Source organism: Pseudophryne corroboree, chromosome 2, assembly GCF_028390025.1.
Source record: "Pseudophryne corroboree isolate aPseCor3 chromosome 2, aPseCor3.hap2, whole genome shotgun sequence".
NCBI lineage: Eukaryota > Metazoa > Chordata > Amphibia > Anura > Myobatrachidae > Pseudophryne > Pseudophryne corroboree.
This window is the reverse complement of record NC_086445.1, coordinates 867,845,089-867,858,218: the sequence shown is the minus strand read 5'-3', so window position 1 is coordinate 867,858,218 and position 13,130 is coordinate 867,845,089. Positions and strand designations below refer to the sequence as shown.

At 45.9% G+C, this 13,130-nt stretch overlaps 1 protein-coding gene across 4 annotated transcripts in view; it reads left to right on the top strand.

The window, feature by feature from the left end:
- PHF12 (PHD finger protein 12) overlaps positions 1-13,130 on the top strand; it is a 252,771-nt gene that overhangs the window by 212,608 nt on the left and 27,033 nt on the right. Inside the window, exon 14 of one of the 4 annotated variants that reach the window (XR_010241510.1) lies at positions 1,848-2,032. The exons of the other annotated variants lie outside the window; for them this stretch is intronic. The gene's annotated coding sequence lies outside the window, so the exon portion shown is untranslated. The remainder of the gene's footprint in view (positions 1-1,847; positions 2,033-13,130) is intronic. 4 annotated transcript variants of the gene reach the window in all.

Genomic DNA, 13,130 nt, shown 5'->3' with positions numbered 1-13,130 from the left:
CCTGGTCTCCGACTGTGCTTGGTGCCAGGGTTTTCCTTTTAGTGTGAATGGCATTACCCAGGGTCGGCTGTAGTGTAAATGGCATTACCCGGGTCACGATTACACTTGGAGTGGACATAATTGCCAAGCGTCCACTGTAAGCCGGAAGACCCGGGTCCAGTGTGGTGAACGGTGACGACACGAGAATAACCCAGGTCCATCACCCATGTCTGAAAGGGGCTAAGTACTAAAACCAACTCGTACTCTGTGTCCATAGTCCGAGCAAGGGTTTGAAAGGGCATCTTCCGTAGTAGTAGTAAAACAAGAGTAAATATAAGACTCTTGCTAGGCCACTCTTATTAAATATTAATAAATGTAGATAAAAAACTTTTATTGGTGTTCATTAAATTAAAATCTCAACCATGCTAATTGCCATTCTGCAGTGACACAGAAACAAACGTAAGAAAATGGTAAAAATTGTATTGAATGTAACAGCCAATGTTTGGTTCCAATAGTTTGGATAGGGAACTATCCTGTAGACCAATGGTTCCCAAACGTGGTCTCCAAGGCACCCCAACGGTTCAGGTTTTAATTATATCTCAGCATAGATGGTAAAATCCTATTGACTGTGGTACCAATTAAGTCACCTGTGGCCAAGCATGAATAAGAGGTCTGACAATGAAGTTCGCAAACTTGCTACCGTGTGCTTGCTGTGGTGGCACTGGACAGAAACATTAGTATGGTTTGACGTTGGCATATCAGCGTTTCACAGCTGAGTTGTTTATCTACGGCAGTCTGTTCCTGAGTGGCTATGGTCTGTTTTGGAGTTCTTTCGCAAGAATGTCTGAGCTTGAATTAGCCATGAACAAACATTAAGGGCTTGAGGTAATGGAGTCAGATCGCTGGAGGTGCGGGATGCCTGCCGATCTCGGATGTTTTTTTTTTTTTTTTAAAGGGGCAGTCACAAGGCAAAGCCATGCCTTGTAAGGTGATTGCCCCTTTAAAAAAATGTCTGAGATCGGCCAGCATCCCGCACCTTCGGCAATCTCTGACTCCATTACATCCCGTCGTAAATTTCTTGTTAGACTTCGCAAGATTGGAAAGTGAAATCAGAGAGCTGTAAGTGCAAATTTTCAGGGAATAATCCTATGAAGAAAATAGTTTACAAGTGGAAACTTTTTTTTCTGAGGGAAGATTGTGTCACTGACGATGAGCGATCAGACCAGCCAGCAACGAGCAAAACTGAAAAAAACTTTGCAAAATGACATCAAATTGTGAGTGCAAATCATCGGCTGACTGTCCGGAGCATAGCAGAGCACGTGAACATAGAGAAACAGGAAACTCTTAACTGGGGATTTTGACATGAGGAAGGTGTGTTCAGTAATGGTCCCAAAGGTTCTCCTAAAGAACAAAAGCAAAGAAGAGTCGAAATTTGCCAAGACCTTTTGGAGAGGCAAGGTGACATTATGGGCTGTGTCGTCACAGTGATGAAACATGGGTCTACCAATACGACCCGAAGCTGCAAAGTGCACTATGGAAGACTGTAAATTCTACATGACCAAAAAAGTTCAGATAGTCCAAGAATCAAAACCATGTTGATAACTTTTTTTGGTAGTAGAGCGATTGTTCATTATGAGTTTTTACCAACTGGACAGTTAACCAAGTTTACTGTTTGGAAGTTCTGAAAACACTACGTGAAAAGTCAGACAGTAGCGACCCAAATTTTTACTCAACTCATCACGACAATGCACCTGCTCACGCGGCACTGTCTGTGAGGGAGTTTTTAGCTAGTAAACATATAACTGTGTTGGAACACCCTCCCTATTCACCAGAACTAGCCTCCAACGACTTTTTTTCTGTTTCCGAAGATAAAGGAAATATTGAAAGGAAGGCATTTTGGATGACATCAGAAGTAATATGACTGCAGCTCTGAAGGCCATTCCACAAAACCAGTTCCAATATTGTTTTGAAGGGTGGACTAGGCTCTGGCATTGGTACATAGCTTCCCAAGGGGAGTACTTTGAAGGCTACGACAGTGATATTCAGCAATGAGGTATGTAGCACTTTTACCACAATGAATTTGTGTACTTAATTGTCAGACCACGTATACGTAAAACCCAGACTGTTATGGTGCCTTGTGGACGGACCGCGTTTTGGGAACCTATGCTGTAAAACACTATGGCTGGTGGCTGTATTCATTTATATAAACATGAATACTTCAGTTAAAACAAAACATTGTAATGATTTATGAATACAATATGCTGAAATAATTGGTACTATTAAGTAAACCCTACAGAGTAGTAGTAATAAGATAAGAGTTAAATATCCAATAATTCAGTAGGTCCCAGTATGTACTATCACTCTGGTAGTGTACTCAGTCCTACGGTATGTTAGATTTACAATATTTGTACATGATGTTCATAGTGTGCATACGTACATCTTTTGATCCTTCAATATGTTCCCAGATCGTAAATATTAAGGAATAAAGAGGAAGTAGGTATATCGGATATCATATAATTCCTACTGTTTCTGCTTCCCACCAGTGTGCTATGATAGAGCAGTGAACAGATGAGTGAGAGCACAGGAAGTAGAATTGGTTGGTTCTGAAGGAAGTATAGTAAGTTTGATATGCTGTTTTATCTAAACTAAACTTCCTTCAGAACTAATTCTACTTTCCTGTACTCTCACTCATGTGCAGAAGCAAAGTAGTAATTATGATATCTGATATACTTATTTTCCCTTTACTCCTCAATATTTATGACCTGGGAGCATATTGAAGGATCATAAGATATTTGCATACTATGAACATAATGTACAAATATCGTAATATTCCCATACCTTAGGAGGACAGTACACTACCAGAGTAATAGTGCTTAATGGGACCTACTGAATTATTGAATATTTAATCCTTATCTCATTACTACTAGTCAGCAGGGCATCCTTAATATTACCAATTATTTCACCACATTGTGTTTATACATCATTATGTTTTGTTTTAACAGTGAAGTATTCATATTTTTATCATGATAAATACAGCCGCCAGTCAAAGGCTTCGCTGAGGACTATCCAATTGGTCCGGGTACTTATTAATTGAATAGCCCGATAATTACCTTCGGTCGAAAATCGGACGTTTTTTTTTTGTTTTTTTGTTTTTTTCAGGATAAAAATTATTGTGGCTAATTTAATACCGGCCATAGTAGTTTACAGGATTGTTCCCTATCTAAACTATTTGAACCACCCAAACATTGGCTGTTACATTCAATACAATCTTTTATCCTTTTGTGTTTTTCTGTGTCACTGTAGACTGTCAATGATAGATATTTTATTTTAATGAATACCAATAAAAGTTACAAGTTGTAGCCCTCTATACTGTGCCCGGCATCCTGAGGCACCTAAGAGAAAACTGGAATTCCGGGGTTGCAGGTGGGAGGAGCTTACTTCTTACAGTTAGTTACTTTAGGTACCTGCTCCAGCCCCAACCTACAGTCCCATTGTTTAGTGTTCACCACCTTGCTTCAGAGAAAAGGATTCAACGGTAAGTGATCAAAAATCCTCTTATCTACGTAATATTTTATTTGTCTCAGCAAAAGATAGACATATTTTGTTTTGTTTTTCTCTTGTGCTTTGCTACATATTCCCATTTGGGAGCGCCATCAACTTGTGACACTACCCGATAACAGGGCAGGATTGATTGAATGTTGGTTGTACACATCTAATGAGCTCAACATGATCTTATAGATAGGTTTTGTGTGGAATCGCTTCCCTCTATTTGCTTTTGCAATCTTCCACACAGTCCCAGTTATGGGGCAATGGACAGTTCAAATAGGGGCACACGTACTGTAGTCCAGCTATTAAGGTAACCTATAGATTACCAATTCTGTGATAGTCCTGTCGTCTCTGGTGGAGTCCAAAGTAAGATGAGTGTTTCTCCCGATGTCACAGTTAATTTGCTGGAAGTCCTGTGTGTAGCTTGTGTCCACAGCTGAAGTGGAAATGCTCCTCAGCATGATAAACTGATGTGTTTCTCTGCTATGCTTGCAGCTTTATCAAAGGTGTCTCCTTTTGGCCCAGGAGTGTTTTATATAGTGATTGTTCAATGTGGCTGCTGATTTAAGTACTGTGCGCTTATCATACATTGAACCAAAGGCATATTGAAACCTTAATGAGCTTAATAACAATAGAGACCATGTAGAAATTTGTTTATAGGTCGGTGCGCTTGTCCAACGTTCAGAAAATCCCTTTCCAAAGGGGGGATTTGCCAAATTGTCTAAAAGCTGCGACTCAATTAGTCGTATCTGGGTCCGTGTCTTTAGCCTTCCTGCGAGGATTCTATATTCAGTAAACACCTTCCAAACCTCTTTAGTGGCAGCTCAGTTCTTCAGTGTATGACCTAGGTAAGTTCAGTCATGCGATTCTGTGGAGGTAGGGAAGAAGAACAAGCGCCATATGGTGTAGTAATTCAGGACACATATAGGACCGAAAGATGAGTATAAATTTTGTAAGTACCGGATAACGTCTTGGGATTAGGCCTGTCAGTCTCAGTTTTTCACATTGGCTGTCCCCACCTATAAGGAGACACAGATCGTCGCCGTATAGTGAAGTACCTTCGTAAATAATTTAGGGTGCTCCCCCCCCTATATTAAGCGTACCACATCAATATTCAAATATAGCATGTAGGATAAGCTTATATCCAGATGGTTCAAGTAGGTCCGGTAAATGTGCTCCTTCAAAGAATTCCCAATCACTGCACTGTATGATCATGCAATGTTTAATAACCAAAATGAGATAAAAAATATTTTAAACACAGTAAATAAATAAATAAAAAGTCTTAGCTTAGTGATACAGGCAGTGGGTATATCAGTCAGGTTTCTCAACGCGTTTCGCCTTTTAGGGCTTCCTCAGGAAACCTGACTGATATACCCACTGCCTGTATCACTAAGCTAAGACTTTTTATTTATTTATTTATTGTGTTTAAAATATTTTTTATCTCATTTTGGTTATTAAACATTGCATGATCATACAGTGCAGTGATTGGGAATTCTTTGAAGGAGCACATTTACCGGACCTACTTGAACCATCTGGATATAAGCTTATCCTACATGCTATATTTGAATATTGATGTGGTACGCTTAATATAGGGGGGGGAGCACCCTAAATTATTTACGAAGGTACTTCACTATACGGCGACGATCTGTGTCTCCTTATAGGTGGGGACAGCCAATGTGAAAAACTGAGACTGACAGGCCTAATCCCAAGACGTTATCCGGTACTTACAAAATTTATACTCCTCTTTCGGTCCTATATGTGTCCTGAATTACTACACCATATGGCGCTTGTTCTTCTTCCCTACCTCCCCAACAATAGAGACCAACCTATATATTTATAATATTATAAAAACAATTGTTAAAGTATATTGTAGGAATAAAGAATTTGAATACATACTATACTTTCTCGTCTTTGTTCCGGTCATGTGATCAGCACTAGGTCATGTGTCTTTACGGTTGCACGTGTAGCAGGCTTGGCGGAAGTATTGCACAGCGGTACTTTGGTAACAGCAAGGAGACGGACACAGGAACTGACTTCAGACTGGCTGTCCTATTAGTTAATGACGTGAGTCACATGATGGGAATGTTACTCAGACATCCTCAGTTGCTAGGTTATGATTTCTCTACACTTCTAGGTGAACAAAGTTAGACTATCTCATTGGAACAAACCATGGTCACATGATATGAACAAGGAAATAATATAGTAAAGAACAGAGGCTAAAAGTCCCAATACATTTTTATTGATGTGGTAATATCTTCCACGGGTGAACATATAAGTGGACAAAAAACTCCTTAAGTCTGATAATGAAAGTAAGCACACGTCATGAGGATGGGACCACAAAGAATTTTACGATGGGAAATAATGACGTATAGATGAGGTGTACCAAAAAAAAAGAAAACACAGATCTGTAACATCAGAATGATCTATGAACAAGCAGCAAAATTGGTTACATAGTTTGGTGGGCAAACGTATCTACCCTTCTTGGGCATTCACATGTGCTGTCAAGCTAGGCACAGATCTTATTCGCTGACCCTATATAGCTACAGTTAAGACTTCAATAATAGAAAAGTTGTATGTTAAACTGTGGAATGCTTTCCAGAGGGCAAGTGGGAGTAGACTCCCCGAGCGCTCTGATACCTGCGTTGGTGGTCCGGCTAACCAGGTGGATCGCGGGCTGTGCCTAGCTCAGGAGCCGCGGCCTCAAGTAGCGGCTGCCTCCCCGGAGCTCCCGTCTGCATTCTGTGACCGCGGCAGGAGGTGACATCCTCCTTCCTTCACCTTTGCTTGGTAGCTCTGCGCTGGACTCTGCTGAAGTCCCTGTTGGTGTTGAGACTGAGGCGGCGGAGGTACGCCCCACCACCCCACACACACACACACACACACCGGACTGGCGACGGAAAGGATCTGACGGGTATTGAATACAGCCCTTAGTCGTAGAGGTGTTGTTACCATATAGGTCATTGTTGAGACCAGGCATAGAATACTATGGGCCTTGCTGGAGATGTCCTCTAATGCAGCTACAATTGTACATGCATCAACTGCTTAAATATGCAAATGTCACAGGCATCTGGATTTGTATTGCGATTCACCAGAGGCTGCGTACAGAGACGCAGCTTTGGGCGCAGACCACTTAATTATGACAGTTCTGAGTAGCATATGGTAGTCCAGGACTATCAATCATTCTGCAAATAAATGCACTTTGCAACCACCATCACAAGACCATGGCGGCACATGTGCAGTCTGCCTGTTGCTCAGCTGCGTAAAAATGAGGTTTGCGCACATCTCTAAACCAGGCCCTGTATTCAGTTCTAGAGGCCATATCTTCACAAGAATAGAAGATTAGCTACCTACAACGAAGGACTAGAGGGGAGAACGAGGGCGGGCAGTGGTCTGCCTCCTACACTTTCATCCTGGCTCCTATATTTTAGAAATGGCCTATTTCTGCTGCGGGGTACACTGGGCTCCACAAGGATTGGACAATGGGGTGTAGAGTAGGATCTTGATCCGAGGCACCAACAGGCTCAAAGCTGTGACTGTTCCCAGAATGCACAGCGCCGCCTCCTATATCACCCCGCTTCCCAGCACAGGAGCCTTAGTTTTGTAAGTTGGTGCTGCAGTAAGCAGGCACTGAACAGAGGGGCTGCTCAAGGCAGCCCTAAGAAAAGCTTTTTCTGAGGTAAAAAGTGAAGACTTCAAGGGCAGCAGCGGTGGTAAGTGTCTTGTGACATTCCCTGCTGCAGCTCCAGCTCTCCCCAGCGGCGCTGTACACTCCCGAGCCCTGGTTGCCGGGTACCTACAGCGGAGGCTCCGATTTTCTACACGTTAGACACACATGGCTGGGGCTCTCCAGGATCGCGTGGCCGCGCTTCGGGAGGTGGTAAGTGGGTCCCGCTTGCGGGACCCAGTCTTTATCGCGATCCGGCGCGGTCAGTGGGAGGCGGGCAACGCGCGTGCTGGCGGTGAACACTGTGGCAGTACAGTCGATCCCACTAGATCACCAGGGCATGGGCGCAAGTCAGATTTTCTCTCTAAGCCAATTCTTATATCGCCCACAGTACCAGGTGGTTTTGCCAGCAGAGGGGATAAGCAGGGCCGTCTTAACAGTAGTGTAGGCCCCTGGGCACAGCAATGCGCTGGGCCCCCTACCCATCCTCCAGAGGTAGGGGTTGGGGGTGCTATCAGCGGCAGCTTTGATGTCCCACGGGAGGTAGGGGGTGCTCTATCTTCTGCTCAGCATGTTCTGCTAATATCGCCTTTACTGCACAGATGGGGCTAAACTGTAGAAGGGGGCATTGGTCTGAGTGAAGGGGCTCTGGTACATGACTTCCAGGATGGTATGGGGTGTTTAATATGTAGGGAAGGGGTGGATAGTGGAGTGGGCTTTATATTTATTATTTTTTGGTGGGAGGGCAGCTTGCTTGACTGCAGATATCTCAAGTACCTGAAAATATATTTCTTAGCTTTAAATGGAATAAAAAACTAGAGAGTCCCACCTTTCAGATGGTTCTGGGGACTTGGGGTTCAGAGTTCAGGAGCCAGAGCAATTCACCAACGCAAATCTAAAACTGCATATTAGGCGTGTGGAGCTGCAGCAGGGACCAGCTGCTTGAAGGCTGATATCTCTAGTTCTGGGCATAGTAGAGACAAGCTGCTAATGTTCACTGAAAGGGGAGAGTCACAGCTTTTGGATTATACCCTCAGAAAAACTCTAAGTCAGACAAAACCTGAGCTATCTGTCTGGGAAGAGCAATTAACAGGCTTGGATGGGGACCGCTGGTTTCAAGTCGGATATCTCCGGTTCCCCAGGGCCGATTTTAAAAAATCTGGTACCCCTGGAAAGAGGGGACCCTCAGCTATCAGCCAAGGGCCCTTAAACTCCTGGGGCCCTTGGGCAAGAGCCCATTGAGCCCATATGACAAGACGGCCCTGGGGATAAGGCTTAGACCTGAAGCCCCTCCCCCAGCCCCAGGGCGCCATTTCTAGCAAGTGTTCCCGCCCTGGAGCTATATATCTGTCTTCCTCACTTCCTGTCAGTGTCTGCGGCGCCATTATCCCTCAGCTCACTTCCTGGGACTGCTTGGGCAAATCCTCCTATGTAAAGCCGCCTGGTTGTCAGCGCTGTGCCTTTACATGACACTTAAGTATTCTACCTGCCTTTTTAGTCAGTGTTATAGTTAAGAAAGAGTGCACTTAGGGTTTTATAGTACAATTACCCTGTGATATACATCCAGTTTTTACTGTGTACTGTTATATCTATTGTTATATAGCTGTGTAAGCTAGTCCAGTGCAGTATTATTATCCGTAATAACCTCTGCATTGTACAAACTGTGACTTTCTGTGTGTGCATTTGATAGCTGAGTGGTGTCCATTTCGTGTCTTTCACTCAACCTGCTATCCCTATATTCCATAACCTGAGGGGGCTTGGTGCGTCAGGTGTTATCTAATAGGATTTTCACAAAGATATACTGTATTACGTATTTTTCTCTGTGATTTAGTCACCATATCTCTCCTTTATCTCTGCTAGTGCTGACTACACTGCGCAGGGGTTTGGGTTTAGAGGTATAGTGCTGCTGATAATTGTACTGTGTTAACCTCATACTGCAAGTTATATCATGTCTGCTTCTGAGGGTAACTGTTCTGGGGCTGAACACACTGCCGGTGTTGCTGACGCCACGGGGCCATATGAGGAGAATATAGCAGCTGTGGGCTCTGGTTCTGGGGGACTGTGGCAACGGAGGCACATACTGACCCACCGTGGGCCGCTTTTTCCACGCTTCTGCATACGCTAGTTCATAAACTAACTCCCCCTATGGGACCCCCAATGCCGGTACAACCGTATGTGGTCCCTGCAGCTAACCCGCCGTGGGCGGACGATTTATCTGCTCAATTAAAGAAGTTGAACCAGTCCTTGACTACTAAAAAGTCTGACCAACGCTCGCCTAAGTCCAAGAGGTCCTCTAAGCGAGCGCTTATCTCCTCACAATCCACTGCTGTCACTGACACCTCGTCTGATGAAGACGGCACATATCCTGACCCCTCAGGTTCTGACTCAGATACGGCTGATGGGGAGGGTAGTTCACATGTGGATGTTCCTGATTTTTTGGAGGCTATTAAGTTAATGCTGCAGATTACGGATGATCCCGAGCCATCCGTCCCTCCTAAGAAACCAGATAGGTTCAAGCGTCAGAAGGTGGTTAAGCAAATTTTACCTCACTCTGGCCACCTAGTGGATATACGTCAGGAACCTTGGGTCAACCCGGGTACGAAGTTTGTGCCTCAAAAGAAGATGCTGGCTCACTATCCCCTCGCGCCAGAGCTGTTTAAAAATTGGGAAACGCCTCCTCCAGTGGACTCACATGTGGCTAGGATAGTGGTTTCCTCAGCTCTACCTGTCACTACCGTCACGTCTCTAAATGAGCCTACGGATAAACGTGTGGAGGGTTATCTGAAAGCGATTTACACCCTCACGGGTGCTGCATAAAGGCCCACTATTGCAGCTACATGGGCTGCAGAGGCTATTGAAGCATGGGCCTTGGAGTTAAAAGCTGAAATCTATTCTGACCATGCTAGACAATGCTTGTCATATATTGTCACAGCTTCTCGATCTATTAAAGAGGCGGCTTCTGATGCCGGTATCCTAGCAGCCAAGGCCTCTACTACGTCAGTCCTGGCTCGCCGGATATTGTGGCTGAGATCCTGGTCTGTGGATCTGGACTCTAGAAAAACCCTGGAGGTACTCCCTTTCAAGGGAGATATTCTGTTTGGGGAGGACTTAAATAACATTGTGGCTGACTTGGCTACTGCCAAAACTGCCTGTCTGCTTAATACCGCTCCTTCTGTGTCGAAGGCTAAAGGTACGTCCTTTCGTCCTTCCGGTAAAGCAAAAGGTCAGGCGTACCATAAGCAGGCCCGCACTTCCAAACCTGGTAAGCCGAAGCCCAAAAGAGTCTGGGCTGCCCGTCAGCCAGCTGCCAAGACCGATAAGCCTGCCGCATGACGGGGCGGGCCTCCCCCTGGGGGATCCCAGGGTGGGGGGGGCCGGCTTCTAGGGTATACCCAGGAATGGTTGAAGACCACTTCAGATGCCGGGAAGTCGTCACTCGAGGTTACGCCATAGCCTTCAAATACCGACCCCCTTATCGATTTTGCCAGACAGTCCCTTTGGACCAGACAAAGGCAAAACACCACTCAGTGGTCAAGACCCTCCTGGATACAGGAGTCGTCGTACAGGTGCCTCTTGCTCAGAGGGGCCGGGGGTACTATTCTCCGCTGTTTCTAGTCCCGAAACCGAATGGGTCCTCCCGGCCCATTCTCAACCTCAAGGCATTGAACAGGTTTGTGAAGGTTTCCAAGTTCCGTATGGAAACCCTTCGCTCTATAGCTCTGGCCTTGGAACCTGGGGACTACATGGTCTCCCTGGACATACAGGATGCTTACCTGCATATTCCTATAGCAGTGTCACATCAACAATACCTGAGGTGCGCTATTGGCAACCTACATTTTCAGTTTCGGGCGTTACCTTTTGGTTTAACAACGGCTCCGCGAGTCTTCACGAAAGTTATGGCGGTGATGACTGTGGTACTCCACCGTCAAGGGGTCAGGATACTGCTGTATCTGGACGACTTGTTAATCCTGGCAAATTCCCCAGATCTTCTCCTGCGTCATCTGGATAGGACGGTCCGGTTTCTACAAGCCCACGGGTGGCTCAACAACTGGAAGAAATCCTCCCTGGTCCCTGCTCAGAGCATGGTGCACCTGGGAGCGTTGTTGGACACTCACAACCAGAGGTTGTTCTTGTCTCAGGAGAAAGTCCTGAAGATTCATGACAGGATTCGTTGCTTCCTTTCTCGTCCGCAAGTGTCGATACATTCGGCAATGCAGGTGCTGGGCCTAATGGTATCAGTATTCGACATGGTGGAGTATGCTAAATTCCATTCTCGCCCCCTCCAGAGGCTGATTCTAGCCAAGTGGGACGGCCTGCCTCACCGGATCAGATCTCAAATGATCTTTTTGACTCCGGAGGTCCGTCTGTCGCTACACTGGTGGCTCCGGGACCAACAATTGTGCAGGGGTCTTCCCTTCTGGATATCCAACTGGGTCCTGTTGACGACAGATGCCAGTCTAAGAGGTTGGGGCGCGGTGCTGGAGCAGCACTCCTTGCAGGGTCGGTGGACCAAGGAGGAATCTCTCCTCTCGATCAACATTCTGGAATTGCGGGCGGTCTTCAATGCGTTGAACCTGGCCCAGCATTTAATTCAGAACCGTCCTGTTCAAGTACAGTCGGGTAACGCCACCACAGTGGCTTACATAAATCATCAAGGCGGCACTCTAAGCCGTTTGGCAATGAAGGAAGTCTCACGGATTCTACGTTGGGCGGAACGTCATCAATCGGCCATATCGGCAGTATTCATTCTGGGAGTCCTGAATTGGGAAGCGGACTTTCTCAGTCGTCAGGACGTGCATGCCGGCGAGTGGGGACTCCATCCAGAAGTGTTTCAACTCCTCGTGGAAAAGTGGGGTCTTCCAGACGTGGATCTGATGGCGTCTCGACACAATCACAAGGTGATGCGCTGGCGGTGCCGTGGAGATTTCGGCTGCCGTATGTGTTCCCTCCGGTGTCACTCCTGCCCAGTGTCATTCGGAAGTTCAAGCAAGAAAAAGGAAATCTGCTTCTCATAGCTCCAGCGTGGCCCAGACGGCACTGGTTCTCAGACCTGCAGGGCCTATCGTCAGAGCGTCCAATTCTACTTCCACAACGCCCAGACCTCCTCGTTCAGGGCCCTTGTATCTACCAGGACCTAGCACGGCTGTCTTTGACGGCGTGGCTTTTGAAGCTTCCGTCTTGAGGGCTAAGAGTTTTTCTGAAGAGGTCATTAAAACTATGTTGCGGGCCCGGAAAACGGCTTCTGCTCGGATTTACCATAGGGTCTGGCATTCCTACTTTGGTGCGCATCTAACAATTATGACGCTTCCAAGTTTAGTACAGCCAAACTTTTGGCTTTTCTGCAGCAAGGCCTAGAGTTGGGCCTGCGTCTGGCCTCCCTAAAGGTTCATATTTCTGCCTAGTCTGTGTGGTTTCAGAGAAAAATTGCGACTTTGCTTGATGTTCATACTTTCACTCAGGGTGTGTTGCGTATCCAACCTCCCTATGTCCCGCCTGTGGCTCCTTGGGACTTGTCGTGGTTTTGGAGGCGTTGCAGGAGCCTCCGTTTGAACCTCTCGGTTCAGCTGACCTTAAGTGTCTTTCCCTTAAGGTGGTGTTCTTGCTGGCTATTGCCTCTGCTAGAAGAGTGTTGGATCTGGGTGCCCTGTCTTGTAGTTCCCCATATCTGATTTTTCACTGTGATCGGGCGGTTTTTAGGACTCGTCCCGGATATTTACCTAAGGTGGTTTCTTCGTTTCACCTTAATCAGGAGATTGTGGTTCCGGCCTTTGTCTCTCCTGATTTGTCTCCCAAAGAGCGGTCTTTGGATGTGGTACGGGCTCTCCGTATCTATGTGAAGAGAGCTGCTTCTATTCGAAAAACTGATTCTCTCTTTGTTTTGTTTGGATTTTACAAACGTGGCTGGCCTGCTCACAAGCAGACCCTGGCCAGATGGATTAGA